This window comes from Mesoplodon mirus (genome assembly GCF_964341445.2).
Source record: "Mesoplodon mirus genome assembly, chromosome: 12".
Lineage (NCBI taxonomy): Eukaryota > Metazoa > Chordata > Mammalia > Artiodactyla > Ziphiidae > Mesoplodon > Mesoplodon mirus.
In genome coordinates this window covers 53,197,200-53,212,317 of record NC_138988.1, presented here as the reverse complement: position 1 = coordinate 53,212,317, position 15,118 = coordinate 53,197,200, and the positions used below count along the sequence as shown (strand labels likewise).

The window sequence follows — 15,118 nt, the reverse complement described above, 5'->3', positions numbered from 1 at the left end:
GACACTTCAAACTCCCCTGAGAGGGATCTGGCTGCTTGTCTGTTGCCAAGATCCCTGCTGACCCCAACTGCTTACTTTCCATCATCATTTTCAGATGGACTGCTAAGAAGTCACATTTAAGGGAAGCAGCCTCAGCCATCCACCATCTCTAACATGTCAGAGGGGCACCGCCTCCCCTTTGCAAGGGAAAGAAAATGCACTGGTGTGAAGTTGCAAGTGAAATGAATTCCTTAAATATCAGGAAGCAGAGAATATAAGTAAAGCTCTTCCTTTAGCACTTCTTGCTGCCAAGTGAATTCCCAAAGCAAAAAAGTGCCAGCTGTATTTCTTCAAGGGCTGTCTGATGTGCCAGAAGACTTTTGAATATTCCAGAACTGTTATGGGCTGCTGGGTATCACCAAGCCTTTTCTTTCTTCCTTCTCCTCCCAGGCAAGAACTCAGTATATGGCCCAAGATTAAGAGTAACACATCTCCCTTTATAAATTCTTTTAAACTCTCCTAGATGCCTCATTAACCCCCTGCTCCATTATCAAGATCTGAGCCTGGCATCTGAAATCTTCAAAACAACACATTTACAGTGCAGGCATATTTGTGGGATCAAAGTGAAAAGCAAAAATTGAGATAAATGAACCAAAAAGTGACAGCCACTGTCATTCAAAGCAAACACACGGTTCAACCAGCCAACACAGTTTTGTCGTGTTTTGAATTATTTCTATTGTGGTAACACACATCAAACAAAATTTGCCATTTAACCATTTGTAGCTGTGCAATTCAGGGGCGTTAGTTACATTCACAATGTTGTGTAACCATCAGTACTATCTATTCCCAAAGCGTTTTTATCACCCCAAACAGAAACTCTGCACTCGTCCCCAGCCCCTGGTAGCCTCTAGTGTACTTTCTGTCTCTATGAATCTCATGTAAGTGGAATCCTATAGCATTTGTCCTTTCATGACTGGCTTATATGACTTAGCATAATGGATTCAAGGTTCATCCACACTGCAGCATGCATCAGAACTTCACCCTTGTCTGTGGTGAATTACAGTCCATTATATGGATAGACCACATTTTGCTTAACCAGTCATCTGTTGATGGACACGTGAGTTGCTTCTACTTTTTGGCTCTTGTGAGAATAATGCTGCAGTGAACACTGGCATACACGTGTCTGTTCAAGTTCCTTTTTCCAATTCTTTTGAATATACACCTAGAAGTGGAACTGCTGGGTCACACAACAGTTTTTTTTAATTTAATAGCTTGAAAGAAAAACAAATGTAATTTTTTTCCTGACTATAAAAGCAATATGCATTCATTGCGAAAATTCTGAAGAAGAATTACACCACCCAAAGAAAACCACTATTAATATTTTGGAATATTCCCTTAAAGTCCTACTATCTAGCTACACACACACAGAGAGTCAGACACACATGGATATTTTCACTGAAACCAGCTTTTTCCCACTTGACATTGGATCAGGAACATTAACTCCATTGTCATTAAATGTTCTTCAGAAACATCATTTAATATCTGAATAGTATTTCATCAGGTGGAGCTTAACTTTCTTAACTATTCCCCTATTTAGACTGTTCCCTATTTTTCATGGTTATACATAACACAGCAATGAACATCTTCGTGCGTGTTTCTGGTGGACTTCTCTGATTGCCATCTGAGGATACATTAGATATATTAGAATCACTGGGTCAAACCACATGAACACTCTTAAGGCTGTTGATAAAGACTATATATCTGTCTTCCATAAAAGTCATATCAACCTTCATTCCCACCAGGAATGTTAAATAGCTTTTTTAAATGTAAAAATACATAAATTATTAAAATAAAAAAATTTTAAGATTATAACAAAATATTACTAAAATTAAAAATGAATAGAGGGCTTCCCTGGTGGCGCAGCGGTTAAGAGTCCGCCTGCCGATGCACGGGACACGGGTTCGTGCCCCGGTCCGGGAAGATCCCACATGCCGCGGAGCGGCTGGGCCCGTGAGCCATGGCCGCTGAGCCTGCGTGTCCGGAGCCTGTGCTCCGCAACGGGAGAGGCCACAACAGTGAGGCCCGTGTACCGCAAAAAAAAAAAAAAAAAAAAAAAGAATAGAATAATAGAACTGTTTTTATTTATTTGTTTGTTTGTTTGTTTATAGCTGCGCTGGGTCTTCGTTGCTGCACGCGGGCTTTCTCTAGTTGTGGTGAGCAGGGGCTACCCTTCATTGCAGTGCGCGGGCTTCTCACTGCAGGGGCTTCTCTTGTTGCAGAGCACGGGCTCTAGGCACATGGGCTTCAGTAGTTGTGGCTCGTGGGCTCTAGAGCACAGGCTCAGTAGTTATGGCGCAAGGGCTCAGTTGCTCCGCGGCATGTGGGATCTTCCCGGCCCAGGGCTCAAACCTGTGTCCCCTGCATTGGCAGGCGGATTCTTAACCACTGCACCACCAGGGAAGCCCTAGAACTGCTTTTAAACTGTGTGTGGTAACAATTTTCTTTCTTATTCAAGAATGTGATCAGGCCACCTGAGGAGTTAGCATCTATGAAAATGGTAATCCCTATTTTAAATGAACAGACCTGCTAAAGCATTAATATATTCACACAGAGACATGTGGAGAAAAAGATTTATGAGTGGCTGCCCTCACTCCCCAATGATCCCTCTCTGTCCCTTCCACCCAAGCTTGGATAGACTTAGAGGCAACTCTAATGACTACAATGTATTTACTTAGAAAGATACAGTGCTTGGGTTTTAGTAGAAAAGGCAGGTCCACCCTCCACCACTTTATGAACTAACACATAAAGAAACCTAATGGTGATTTTAAAGTAAATCCCACCTGTGACACCCACTTGTCACTTAGAGACAAGCCCCATCCCGGCCAGTGTGGTGGATTCAGATGAAGAGGGAACAAACCACACCAACAAAGGGCACCTGGAAGTCACTATGGAGAAGGAGATTCCCTAAACTTCCCTCCCATGTCAGCCAACAAGGGGTCAAATCCCACCACGGACTTCAGATCCAAAGCTATGGTTCTGACTGCAGCACCAGCAACCAGGGGGCCCCGGAGTCCCCACAGAGGTGCTGTGAGGACCATCTGGACCAGAGTCTCCAATGACAGCAGGAAACACAGGCTCCAGCCCTCAAGTCCACTAATCCATTTGGTTTTGATCAGAAAAGGGTGTTTTGTTTATTTTGGCTTTTTTGTCATTTTTTTGGTTTGTTTTTGAATTTTGAACCAGTTGCCAGTCTTTAAAAAATAAGAGCTTCTCACAAAAATCCACATCTGGTTCCTCTTGAAATACCCAAGTGTCTCAACGTTGGGCCCATGTTCACCCCGTGGCAATGAGAGGCCAGAGCTGAGAAGCAGCTGCCCCATCAGGTATTGGGTGCAGACCCACATCCCACCTTCCCGACCATTCAGGACATTGAGGCCGCCACCCTTGACCTCGAGCTCGAGGGCCTGGACCCTGCAAAACATTTGCACTTATGACCCTGGTCTGATAGGAATAATGTGTTATGCACATAAATATGGTTATTTTTCATATGCCTGCAGATCCCACTGCAACTAATAAAACCCAAATTATTGAAAAGCATAATCGAATTCAGAGTACCTTTTACCATCAGGTATTTCCTGAAACAGCAAACACCATTAAATATTAAATGGGGAGAGGGAACTCAAAATTTTTATTTTACTAATAACAAAAAAGATTAGAAACCATTCAATTAAAATTTGTTTATATCAACTATAGTTGAATAAAGTTTTTTTAAAAAATAATTTTTTTAACTTTTTTTTTTTTACTTCCTGCCTACTGTGTACAAAAGATGAGGCTTCCTATTGCAAACACAATGATGAGTAAGACACAGATTAAATGTCACGGGCAGATGGAGGGAGATGCCATGTGAAAAGTGCTACAACAGGGATTCCCTGGTGGCGCAGTGATTGAGTCCGCCTGCTGATACACAGGACACAGGTTCGTGCCCCAGTCTGGGAAGATCCCACATGCCGCGGAGCGGCTGGGCCCGTGAGCCATGGCCGCTGACCTGCGCGTCCGGAGCCTGTGCTCCGCAACGGGAGAGGCCACAACAGTGAGAGGCCCACGTACCGCAAAAAAAAATAATAATAATAAAAAATAAAAAGTGCTACAACAGAAGGCTGAGCAAGGTGCAGTAGTAGCAGCTCCCGCCTGGGAGCAGCACATGAGCCTTTATCAAAGGACACAGCACTTGGAATTCCCTGGTTGTCCAGTGGTTAGGACTCGGCCCTTTCATTGCCAAGGGTGCAGGTTCCATTCCTGGTGGGGGAACTAAGATCCCGCACGCCTTGCCGCGTGGCCAAAAGTTTAGAAAATTAAAAAAAAAAAAAAAAAAGGACAGCACCTACCAGGTAGGGCGATGGGGGGATAGGAAGCAACAGTATGAGATGTGGGGGTGACACTGGGGCTGGGCATTGGGTACCATTGTAGCAGAGCTTGGATTTGATTGGAGGTTATGGGAAGTTGCTAAGGGCTTTAAGGATTCCATACGCTCTGAGAAGATCCCCATGGAGATGGTGCTGAAGACGACCAGCTTGGGTTCAGGGAGGCCAGTAAGAAGCGACCATGGGTGTCCAGGCCAGAGCGAGGAGCATCTGAACAAAGGTAAAGGGCAGGAGGAGCGGGGCAGAGAGGCAGTGAGGGCTCCGTGGCTGGTTAGATATTGGAGAGAGAATGAGACAGAGAGAGTCACAAAATTTCTGGCTCCAGCAACTCAGTGGATGTCAGAGCTGTGAAGCCAAGACAAGAGACACAAGAAGAGCAATAACTGAGGAGTGAGGGTTTATGGGGCGAGAGAGAAAGGCCAGCATCCCACCTGCAGAGTCTGGCCACCAAGGGTCAAGGCAGGGCCACGCCCCCCTGTCCATCCAGCCTGGTTGAGAGCCCCTGGCTTGGCACCAAAGCTTGAGGCACCTTCCTCCACCCAAGCTGGCTGCCAACGACAGCTCCTATAGCATCGCTAAGAGTGAAAAATCCGAGCACTGGCTTCCTCACTGAGGCAGGACTGTGCTTTGCCCACTGCATGCTTGTGGGTAACCATCCACATTATCAATACCAGACCCCACACCAACGTCAGTAGTCACCTCCCCAACCCTTCAACATCTACACATGAAATCTCCCCTCATGCAGTTGGACAAGCACTGAGCAGGTCCCAGGAGCAGGGCCTGGTGCTGGGAGGTTGGTGGAAGTCTAAAGATGGACAAGACATGAAACCAGCCCTCCAAAGAACCTCACAGGGCAGAAGAGACTCAGATGTGAAGCTCCACGTACAGAGCCAAGTGTGATGGCCAGAGAGGATAAATGGATGAGTCTATCTTGGGTCATGTTCCCTAGAAGAAGAAACTGATGTGGGGATTCCTGTGCCAATGGGTGATGGAGGAGGTGCTCTCAAGAGAAACGTGCAAGAAAGTAAGGGAAAGGAAAAGATGGGGGCTAAGAGCAGGCGAGCTGATCCCACAGGGAGCTCCGGAGTCAACTGTACTACAGACTTCATGCTGCCTGGAGGCAAAGCACCAGGTTTTACACCCCAGTCATGGACATCAGTCAGTGATGTCAGCCCCTGGGCACAGGGCACCCCAGGGTAGGGGATGAGGGGTTTCCTCCCAGTCATCTCCAGGTTATGGAGCTGCTCTCCAGCAAGGCAGTATCTTCCAGTGAAGGATCCAGGTGTGAGGGGTTAGCAACCAACCCTGCTGTAGCCAAGCATTGGGTGCACTGGGCCATTAAAGGGGTTCCGGACAGGGTACCGACAACATCTGCTACGGAATCATTCCAGAAATCTATGAGAACAACATTTAGGCAGGAGAACAGAGAAGGGTCTTTCTTCATCACAAATCTTTCCATCTTTCCACCTCCCTGGAAACTGTCCAGGAGGTTAACAAACTCACCTCCACAAGGTGCTTAAGCATCTCTGAAAAGCCTCGAGCACGGAGTGTAACTTTACAACCCAGGCTGAAGGCTGCTCTCCCAGGTTTGGGTTTTCTGTTGCCTGTTACAAACAGCAGCCAGCAGTTCTACCTGCCTTCTGCCCAGGACCCCTCCGGCCTCAGAGTGGATTTCTCTGACAGTACCCAAGCAATAAATGGGCAGTCATCCTCAGCCATATAACTGACAACATTCCTCCAATTTTTATGGTGCTTTTTATGCTCACCTTATAAAGTTGAATGTTTTACTTTCCAGATTTCATTGTGCACACTCAATGTGTCCCAGGAGTGTGGCCAAGCAGTTTTAATTTTCCAAGAAGTACTTCTCTGCCTCTCCTTTCCACTACAGCATGGCTGAGAAATTGGAAAAGGCCCCCAAAGCAAGTTTTCTGGGCAGCCTAAACAATCTGGTCCAAGACATTCAAGCAGGAATTAACTTTAGGAGAACTTCCAGCATCCTGGTTGAAGCCCCAGCCCCTGTCTTCACGTATTTAGAGGGTATATCTATGGCAATACACAGCTGAATAAGCAAATTCCAAAGTAATGAGATGAACCTTGTAATAAAAGATTATTTGATTATCCAGGGGTAGCACGAGAAGGTATTCAGTAAGATGCCAGAGAAATTCTGAATCACCAACCAGGTGCAAAAGGAAATAGATGCTCAAATCAATTAACTCATTAATTATGATTTACCCTTTGATTAAACTCAACAGATCAAGTTTCTGACAATACTAGGGAAGAATTGGGGGGAGGATAGATTGCAGGTTGGTTTCTTTACCAATGCAAACCTGCCTCAGTTGTCTTTCCTAAAATGTACACATTAATGATTTCATGAAGAAATGCACCAATCAACAGAAAAATAAGTTGACCGAAAGTTTAAATACCAACAAATTACGGGCTTCCCTGGTGGCGCAGTGGTTGAGAGTCCACCTGCCGATGCAGGGGACACAGGTTCGTGCCCTGGTCCAGGAGGATCCCACATGCTGCGGAGCGGCTGGGCCCGTGAGCCATGGCCGCTGAGCCTGTGCATCCAGAGCCTGTGCTCCGCAACGGGAGAGGCCACAACAGTGAGAGGCCCGTGTACCGAAAAAAAAAAAAAAAGCAACAAATTACCCTTACAGTGCACCTTGCATGTGCCCAGAACTGTGTAAGGAGCTGGGGTATTTACATTCCTCTCCATTCTCAGGAAAACACTGTACAGTGCAGGAAACACTAAAGGATATTGGATCCCTACCTCACACCACAGACACAAAAGTCCAGACAGAGTAAAGACTTAACTGAGAAGGGTAAACTTCTCAAACTTTCAGCAGAAAATAAAGAATATTTTTCTAAAGGGAACCCTCCTACACTGTTGGTAGGAATGTAAATTGGTGCAGCCACTATGGAGAACGTATGGAGGTTCCTCAAAAAACTAAAATTAGAGCTACTGTATGTTCCAGCAAGCCCACTCCTGGGCATATATCTGGACAAAACTACAATTCGAAAAGATACATGCACCCCCTATGTTCATAGCAGCACTATTCACAATAGCCAAGACATGGAAACAACCTAAATGTCCATCAACAGATGAATGGATAAAGAAGATGTGGTACATATATACAATGGAATATTACTCAAACACAAAAAAAGAATGAAATAATGTTATTTGCAGCTACACGGACCTAGAGATGATCACAGTAAGTGAAAAATCAGACAGGGAAAGACAAATAACATATGATATCACTTATATGTGGAATCTAAAATATGACACAAATGAACTTATATATGAAACAAAAACAGACTCACAGACATAGAGAACAGACTTGTGGAGGGGGAGTGGAGGAGGGTTGGATTGGGAATTTGGGATTAGCAGATGCAAACTATTATATATAGGATGGATAAACAACACGGTCCTATTACACAGCACAGGGAACTATATTCAATATGTTGTAATGAACCACAGTGGAAAAGATATGTAAAAGAATATATATGTATAACTGAGTCACTCTGATGTACAGCAGAAATTAACACAATATTATAAATCAACTATACTTCAATTTTAAAAAAAGAATATCTTTCTACTAACCAGGAAAGAAAATATAGAAACCCTGTCACATTAAAATTAAGAACCTCTTGACCTAAGGTCACTATCTGTGGATTGACGGGGTTTGGGTCAGAGCTGGGAGCTACTCTCAGTGAAAGATCTGAGTTGTCAGTTGTGCTGTGGGTTGATGCAGCAATCTGAGAATCAGCAATTTTTTAAAAGTAGGTCTCTGCAGGAAACTCTACTTATGTTTGCTTGTGTTGGCTTCCCAGGCATCTGAGATGAGCCTGCCAGGGGAAATGGCTGTTTCTGTCAGTGAAAGGGAGCAGCTGTCAGTGTTGGGAAGCATAATAAAGATAATATAAAAAATAATAAAAATTTGTTTTCCAAGAAAAGCATCATGAAGTTAAAAGACAAGCTATCAATTAAGAAAAGATATGTGTAACACATACATCCAACAAAGGATAAGTATTCAGAATATATAAACAACTCATAAGCCAATGTGAAAAACATAAATAACCTACTAGATAACTGAGCAAAAGACACAAGCTGGAATTTCACAAAAGAGGAAGAAAAAATGACCCTTAAACAAATGAAGAGCTGCTCTCTTTCTGAGAATCATGGATACCCAAGTTAACACACCAAGGAGATACTATTTATACCCAGTAGCTTTGCAAAATTAAGAAGTCTAATCACAGACATAGAAAACAAACTTATGGTTACCAAAGGGGAAAGGGAGGGGTAAGGGATAAATTAGGAGATTGGGATTAGCAGATAAAAACTACTATATATAAAATAGATAAGCTCAAGGTCCTACTGTATATAGCACAAGCAACTATACTCAATATCCTATAATAAACCATAAAAGAATATGAAAAAGAATATATATATGTACTGACACAACGTTGTAAATCAAGTATACCTCAATTAAGTTTTTTTTAAAAATTAATGTCTAACAATGACAAACACTGGAAAAGATGTAGAATGACAGAACGCTTATACTCTACTGGCAGGCATTAAACTGGTACACCTACTTTTAGGAAACAAGTTAGCATCATCTTATAAAAATGAGAGTCCAGATACTCTAAAACCCCCAAATCCCATTCCTACATGTACATCACAGAGAAATTCTCGACCACATGCACTGGGAGACACACACACACGTGTGTGCACAGTCGCAACAGCGCTCCTGGGAGCAAAAATGGAACTATCTAAACCCCTAATACCAGGTAAGTAATTCACACAAAGGAGTGTTCTAAGAATGCACCACAGTTAAACACAATAACAGGGATCCATTTTGGAACCATAATGAGTGAAAACAACAACTGCAGAAGACTACATACAACATACTTTATTAAAAAAATATTTATTTATTTATTTGGTTGTGCTGGGTCTTAGTTGCAGCAGGCGGGCTCCTTAGTTGTGGCTCGCAGGCTCCTTAGCTGTGGCATGCGAACTCTTAGTTGCTGCATGCGTGTGGGATCTAGTTCCCTGACCAGGGATTGAACCCTGCCCCCCTGCATTGGAACCACTTCGCCACCAGGGAAGTCCCCACAACATACTTTTTAAATATATAAAACTGAAAACAAATAAAACTAAATGATAAATTATTTAAATAAATATTATAAAAATAATGTATATTATTATTTATAAAAAGACAAAGCAATGATGAATCAAGGGACTTCCCTGGTGGTCCAGTGGCTAAGACTCCACGCTCCCAATGCAGGTGGCCCTGGTTCAATCCCTGGTCAGGGAACTAGATCCCACGTGGTGCAACTAAGACCCGGTGCAGACAAATAAATAAATAAATAAAATATTTTTAAAACAATGATGAATCAAAACCCAAGAATTAATGGTAACCTGAAATGGGGTAGGTGTAGGAGTTGGAGAACGCATGCATAGGTGAGCTTCTAGTGGTTACATGATCCTTCCTTGATTGAGCAGTGAACTCACACCTGTTCATGTTCTTATTACTCTTATGACATATACATATATATATATATAACATATACTTGTATATACTCTTTTGTATAAACCAAATATTACATTTTTAAAAGCTGAGAAAAAATAGTAAATTGGTACAGCCACTATGGAGAACAGAATGGAGGTTCCTTAAAAAACTAAAAATAGAGCTACCATATGATCCAGCAATCCCACTCCTGGGCATATTTCTGGAGAAAACTCTAATTCAAAAAGATACATGCACCCCAATGCTCACTGCAGCACTATTTACAATACCCAAGACATGGAAACAACCTAAATGTCCATCAACAGATGAATGGATAAAGAAGTGGTACATATATACAATGGAATATTATTCAGCCATAAAAAAGAATGAAATAATGTCATTTGCAGCAACATGGATGGACCTAGAGATTATCATACTGAGTGAAGTAAATAAGACAGAGAAAGACAAATATATGATATCACTTATATGTGGAATCTACAAAATGATACAAATGAACTTACTTATAAAACAAAAACAGACTCACAGACATAGAAAACAAACTTACAGTTACCAAAGGGGAAAGGTGGGGAGGAGGGATAAATGAGGAATTTGGGATTAACATATATTCAATACTATATATAACACAGATAAACAACAAGGACCTACTGTATAGCACAGGGAATTATATTCAATAGTTTGTAATAACTTATAAGGGAAAAGAATCTGGAAAAGAATAGATAGATAGATAGATAGATAGATAGATAGATAGATAGACAGATGTATGACTGAATCACTGTGCTGTACACCTGAGACTAACATAACACTGTAAATCAACTATAACTCAATTTTTTTAAAAAGATAAAAAATAGTCATCTATTCATTTCATGACAGTATAAAATTACAAAATGGAAACAAACAATAAATAAGTGATTTTTTAGATTATATGTGGTATTATTATTCCCATTTTACTGATGAGGAAACTGAGGTTTAGAAAGGTAGGGTAGCTTTCATACATACAGTTAAATGAAAGTGACAAGGCTGGGCTTTTATTTAATGTTAAAAGCTGAGGCTTTTAACACTATGCTATACTATAAGGTTTCCACCAGGAAGAAAAGAAATTAGAAATAATTCATATGATTCTACTCTTCTTACAGAACATCTATGCCTTCCAAGAGTGGTAGGACATAAGCACTATTTGCTCAGGATTTCTTAGCTCTAAAGTCACAATTTTTTTTTTACATTTTCTTAACATGTTATATTGAACACACAAAAAAAAATCCTTTAAAATTCAATGAAATTTGCAATTTAAAGAAAACCTATGATAAAGCATTTTCTTTTATTTTTCAAATGCAAAGAGGATGCTGGAGCAAGTAAGAAACCACGCCTTACTACACGATGGGTGGATTGAGAGCGTTTCATGATAAAGGTGATAAAGTAACCAGCTCCTGGTTCTTCTTTTCTTTCTGGCTCTAAGCTTCAGAGCTCTCTCACAACTCCACGTCCTAAGTAGGTGGTATTTCCTCCAGAAAGAGTTCTTTGCCTACCACATCCAGAACTGGTGCCCCTCCACCGTGCTCCCCCTGTGCCCTGGGACTCCATGCCATGGTCCGGGGTCTCCTTCCCTGCCCATTACTCCCAGAGAGAGGGATCCACCAATGACCTTCCACCCACACGTGGCAGATGGTGAGCAACAAATGAATGAACAACCATCCTGCTCCATGAAATCCATCCACATAAAGGGATCGGGGGGACACGGGGTAATGGGGAGAATGTGCCCACTGCAATCAGACTGCCCTCTGTTTGAACGTCCACTTCGACACCAGCTGGCTCAGCTAAAATAATAAGATCTTACTAAAACCTGCCTGCCTTGAATGATTATTAGGATTAGCGGCGATAATGTATGTGAAAATGGGTCCCAAAGTGATTTTAAACTGTGGGTGCACACTGAACGGTGCGGGGGAAGGGGCCCACATTTTGGTTCAACTGGTCCAGAGTGGGAAGTATTCTGTAATAATTCCCAGTACTTCTCCTGTGTAGGCAGGTTCCAGAACCTCTGCACACGAGAGAACAAGGAAGGAACCAGCATATACAGAGCCTTGCTGGGTCCAACACTTGTCACATTACTTAATAACCTGTCCCCAGAGAGTGGGCACTGCCGCCCTGTCATCAAGTCGTGCCATTTTTTTCCCACCCTCCTCCTCCTGCCCCTCAAACATCTCAATCACCTTCAAAAACGATCTACCTAAACTTTCATATGTCACTAAATGTAAATATGCTCAAAAGGGGTGTGTGTCTCGTGTGTGTGTGTGTGTGTGTGTGTGTGACAGAGACAGAGAGATGGAGGAGAAGGGAGGAAGAAAGAAAGAAAGGGAAGAAATTGGGGAGAGGAGGCAAGAAAGTGACTCCTTTTTCCATCAGAGAATTTAGCAGCTTCAGGCTCTGGTTAATTCGTTAACAGAAAAGCTAAATAGAAATTTGTTTCCAACTCCAGCTGTTGTGGCGGACTGGTCCTATATTTCTAGCACGTACTCAGCATAACGAAATCCTCAACAACAAAAATCATTAGAAGAAGGCTGGATCCATCCTTTTTAACCCTAAGACAATTAAATGTCAAAGGTGCCCATCCACTGGCCCTCTCACTCCTCCTGCACGTAAACCTCCACTAACAGTATTCCTGGAGAGGGGAGGGAAACAGATCCGAGAAAGGGCGCCCTGGCCCAGATGCTGAGACTCAGAGAGACTGAGCCAAACGGCCTCTGAGCCCCTTTAACTCTAATCGGCTACAAAGAGCCTTTGTGCATTGATGCCATCCAACTGGAAAGGAAAAGGAGAAACCACCTCCAAGTTCCATGAGAAAGGCTCATGGTCCTTCCTTCTTCGCAGCAATGATTTTAAAGCTGCCATCTCAGCAATGAGAGGGAATCAGTGCCTGATAAGACATGACGACACAGACGAATCCCAACGCGTTAGGCTAACTATAGGAAGCCAGGCAGTAACTAGTACATACTGTCTGGTTCCATTTATATGAAATGCTAGACTAGGTAAAACTAATCTATAGTGGGAGAAAAGCAGGGTGGTGGCTGCCTGTGATGGGAGGGGCAGGGGCACGAGGGAACTCTGGGAAGGTGGTGATGTTCTATACCTTGACATGGCTTTGGGTAACAGGTGCATGCAGTTGTCAAAACTCAGCAAACACACACTTAAGATTCATGCATTTCATTGTGAAATTTTACATCAAGAGAAAAAAACTGCAAACAGATCCTTAATGATAGGATAAAATGTTTACAAGGAAGTGTACTGATATTGGTAATCTACTTTGAAATGTATAAAGAAATAAAATGGGAAATTCCCTGGCAGTCCAGTGGTTTAGGACTCCACGCTTTCACCGCCAGGGCCCAGGTTCAATCCCTGGTCGGGGAACTAGGATCCCAAAAGCTGTGTGGGGGGGGAGGAAGGAAGGGAGGAAGGAAGGAAGGAAGGGAGGGAGGAAGGAAGGAAGGAAGGGAGGGAGGAAGGAAGGGAGGAAGGGAGGGAGGAAGGAAGGGAGGGATGGAGAGAGAGAGGGAGGGAGGGAGGGAGGAAGGGAGGGAGGAAGGAAGGAAATGGGTTGATAGATGGATAGATGGAAAGCTATGTAATAAAGCAGGTATAATGAAATGTTCATTGTAGAGCCCAGATGATAGATATATGTGTGCTCCCTATACAACTCTACCAACTTTCCTGTATGTTTGAAATTTTTAAAATAAAATGTTCAGGGAGCAAGGGGAAAGTTAGCCATATGGGGGGTGGGGGGTAGGTAAGCTAACTGCTAAGAAAAAGCACAGAAGCTACTGTACCCACTGGGGTTTAAGGCAGCTGTGACCTGCTCTGACAAAAGGAAAAGAGAAAGAGGGCAAAGTTGAGCATAATAGCTGTCATTTATTGGGCAACCACCATACATCAGAGATGTGGGTTAGAGAGTCACCTGTTATCCGATTTTACCATCGCAATCTCCCTGCATGATAAGCATATCATCATTTTCTAGATAAGCAGACTAAAACTCAGAATGGCGTAATAACTTACCTGTGGTTATCAGGCTGGAAACTGAAACTGGTTCTGCCAGCCACGAAACCCCAGGGCTACATAGGAAAGAGCACCATGAGCCCAGCACTCCTCCCCTCTTCCCAAGGTCAGGACCGTGCCAAGGGCACAGGCATGGCAGGAAACCACTCCTACACAGTCGTGCCACCTGCCACACAGTGGTAACAGCACTGACAGCCGCACTGAATCCCAGTCACTGAATTCTCCCAAAAGCCCTGGAGTCTCCCCCACTCAGTCCTTCTCCCTCTGTGCTTTGCACTTCAAGAATCTATCTACCCACCAGAGTTTCAGTCATCACATCTATGCAAACACCCCCGGCCACAAATATTGCAAAGTTCAGCACTATCCAACCGTCTTCAAGCCCACCCGCCTTCCTGCTCTGCAGAGGTAAGAAAGCTGGACGCTCCCTTCACGGACTCTCTTGCAGCTAGATTCTTACAGGCAGATGCACCCACGCAAGATTTGAAAGGCAGAGGGAAACAACAGGAGGCAGCAGCCACAGGCTGGGAGGTCAGAACTTTCAGCAAGACGGGACAGTGGGAGGCGTGTTTGATGTCTTGGAGCAGCTGTGCAGAGGGTTTAGTGTCACAGGTACTGGGGTGGAAGTGAATTAGAACCATGTTATGGTTGCGATTTGGTTGGAGACAAGCTGTGTCATTGCTGAACGTGTAGCACTGAAGCTTGGTTCTCCCAGAAATACTGTCTAATTAAACCTGTCTAATAAATCACCTGCTGCTTAGATGGCTTAGAAGAGATGTACTGTCTGCAACGAAGATCCTAGCTCTGCTTCTGAGCAGCTCCGAGACAGTCTCCCAAGTTATGAGCCTACACAACTGCCTGCCAGACAATAAAACTCCCTAGTACAGGACATAAGCTTCCCACTTTCCATGTTGGAGGGAGGGCAGGAGAGGACAAGAGGAACAGGGAGAACATATTACAGTCTGTCAGCTTCCAGGAATATACACACGGTCTCTCAGAAAAGCAAACCTAGAACAGCCTTTCAAATATCCAAGGTAACAGCAACAAGAGAGCACATAAAAAATGAGGGCCTTGGGCTTCCCTGGTGGCGCAGTGGTTGAGAGTCCGCCTGTCAATGCAGGGGACACGGGTTCGTGCCCCGGTCCGGGA

At 43.5% G+C, this 15,118-nt stretch overlaps 1 protein-coding gene across 2 annotated transcripts in view; it reads right to left on the bottom strand.

Annotated features, from left to right (window-relative positions):
- Positions 1 to 15,118, bottom strand: part of OSBPL10 (oxysterol binding protein like 10) — a 289,059-nt gene that overhangs the window by 246,260 nt on the left and 27,681 nt on the right. The window lies entirely within an intron of this gene.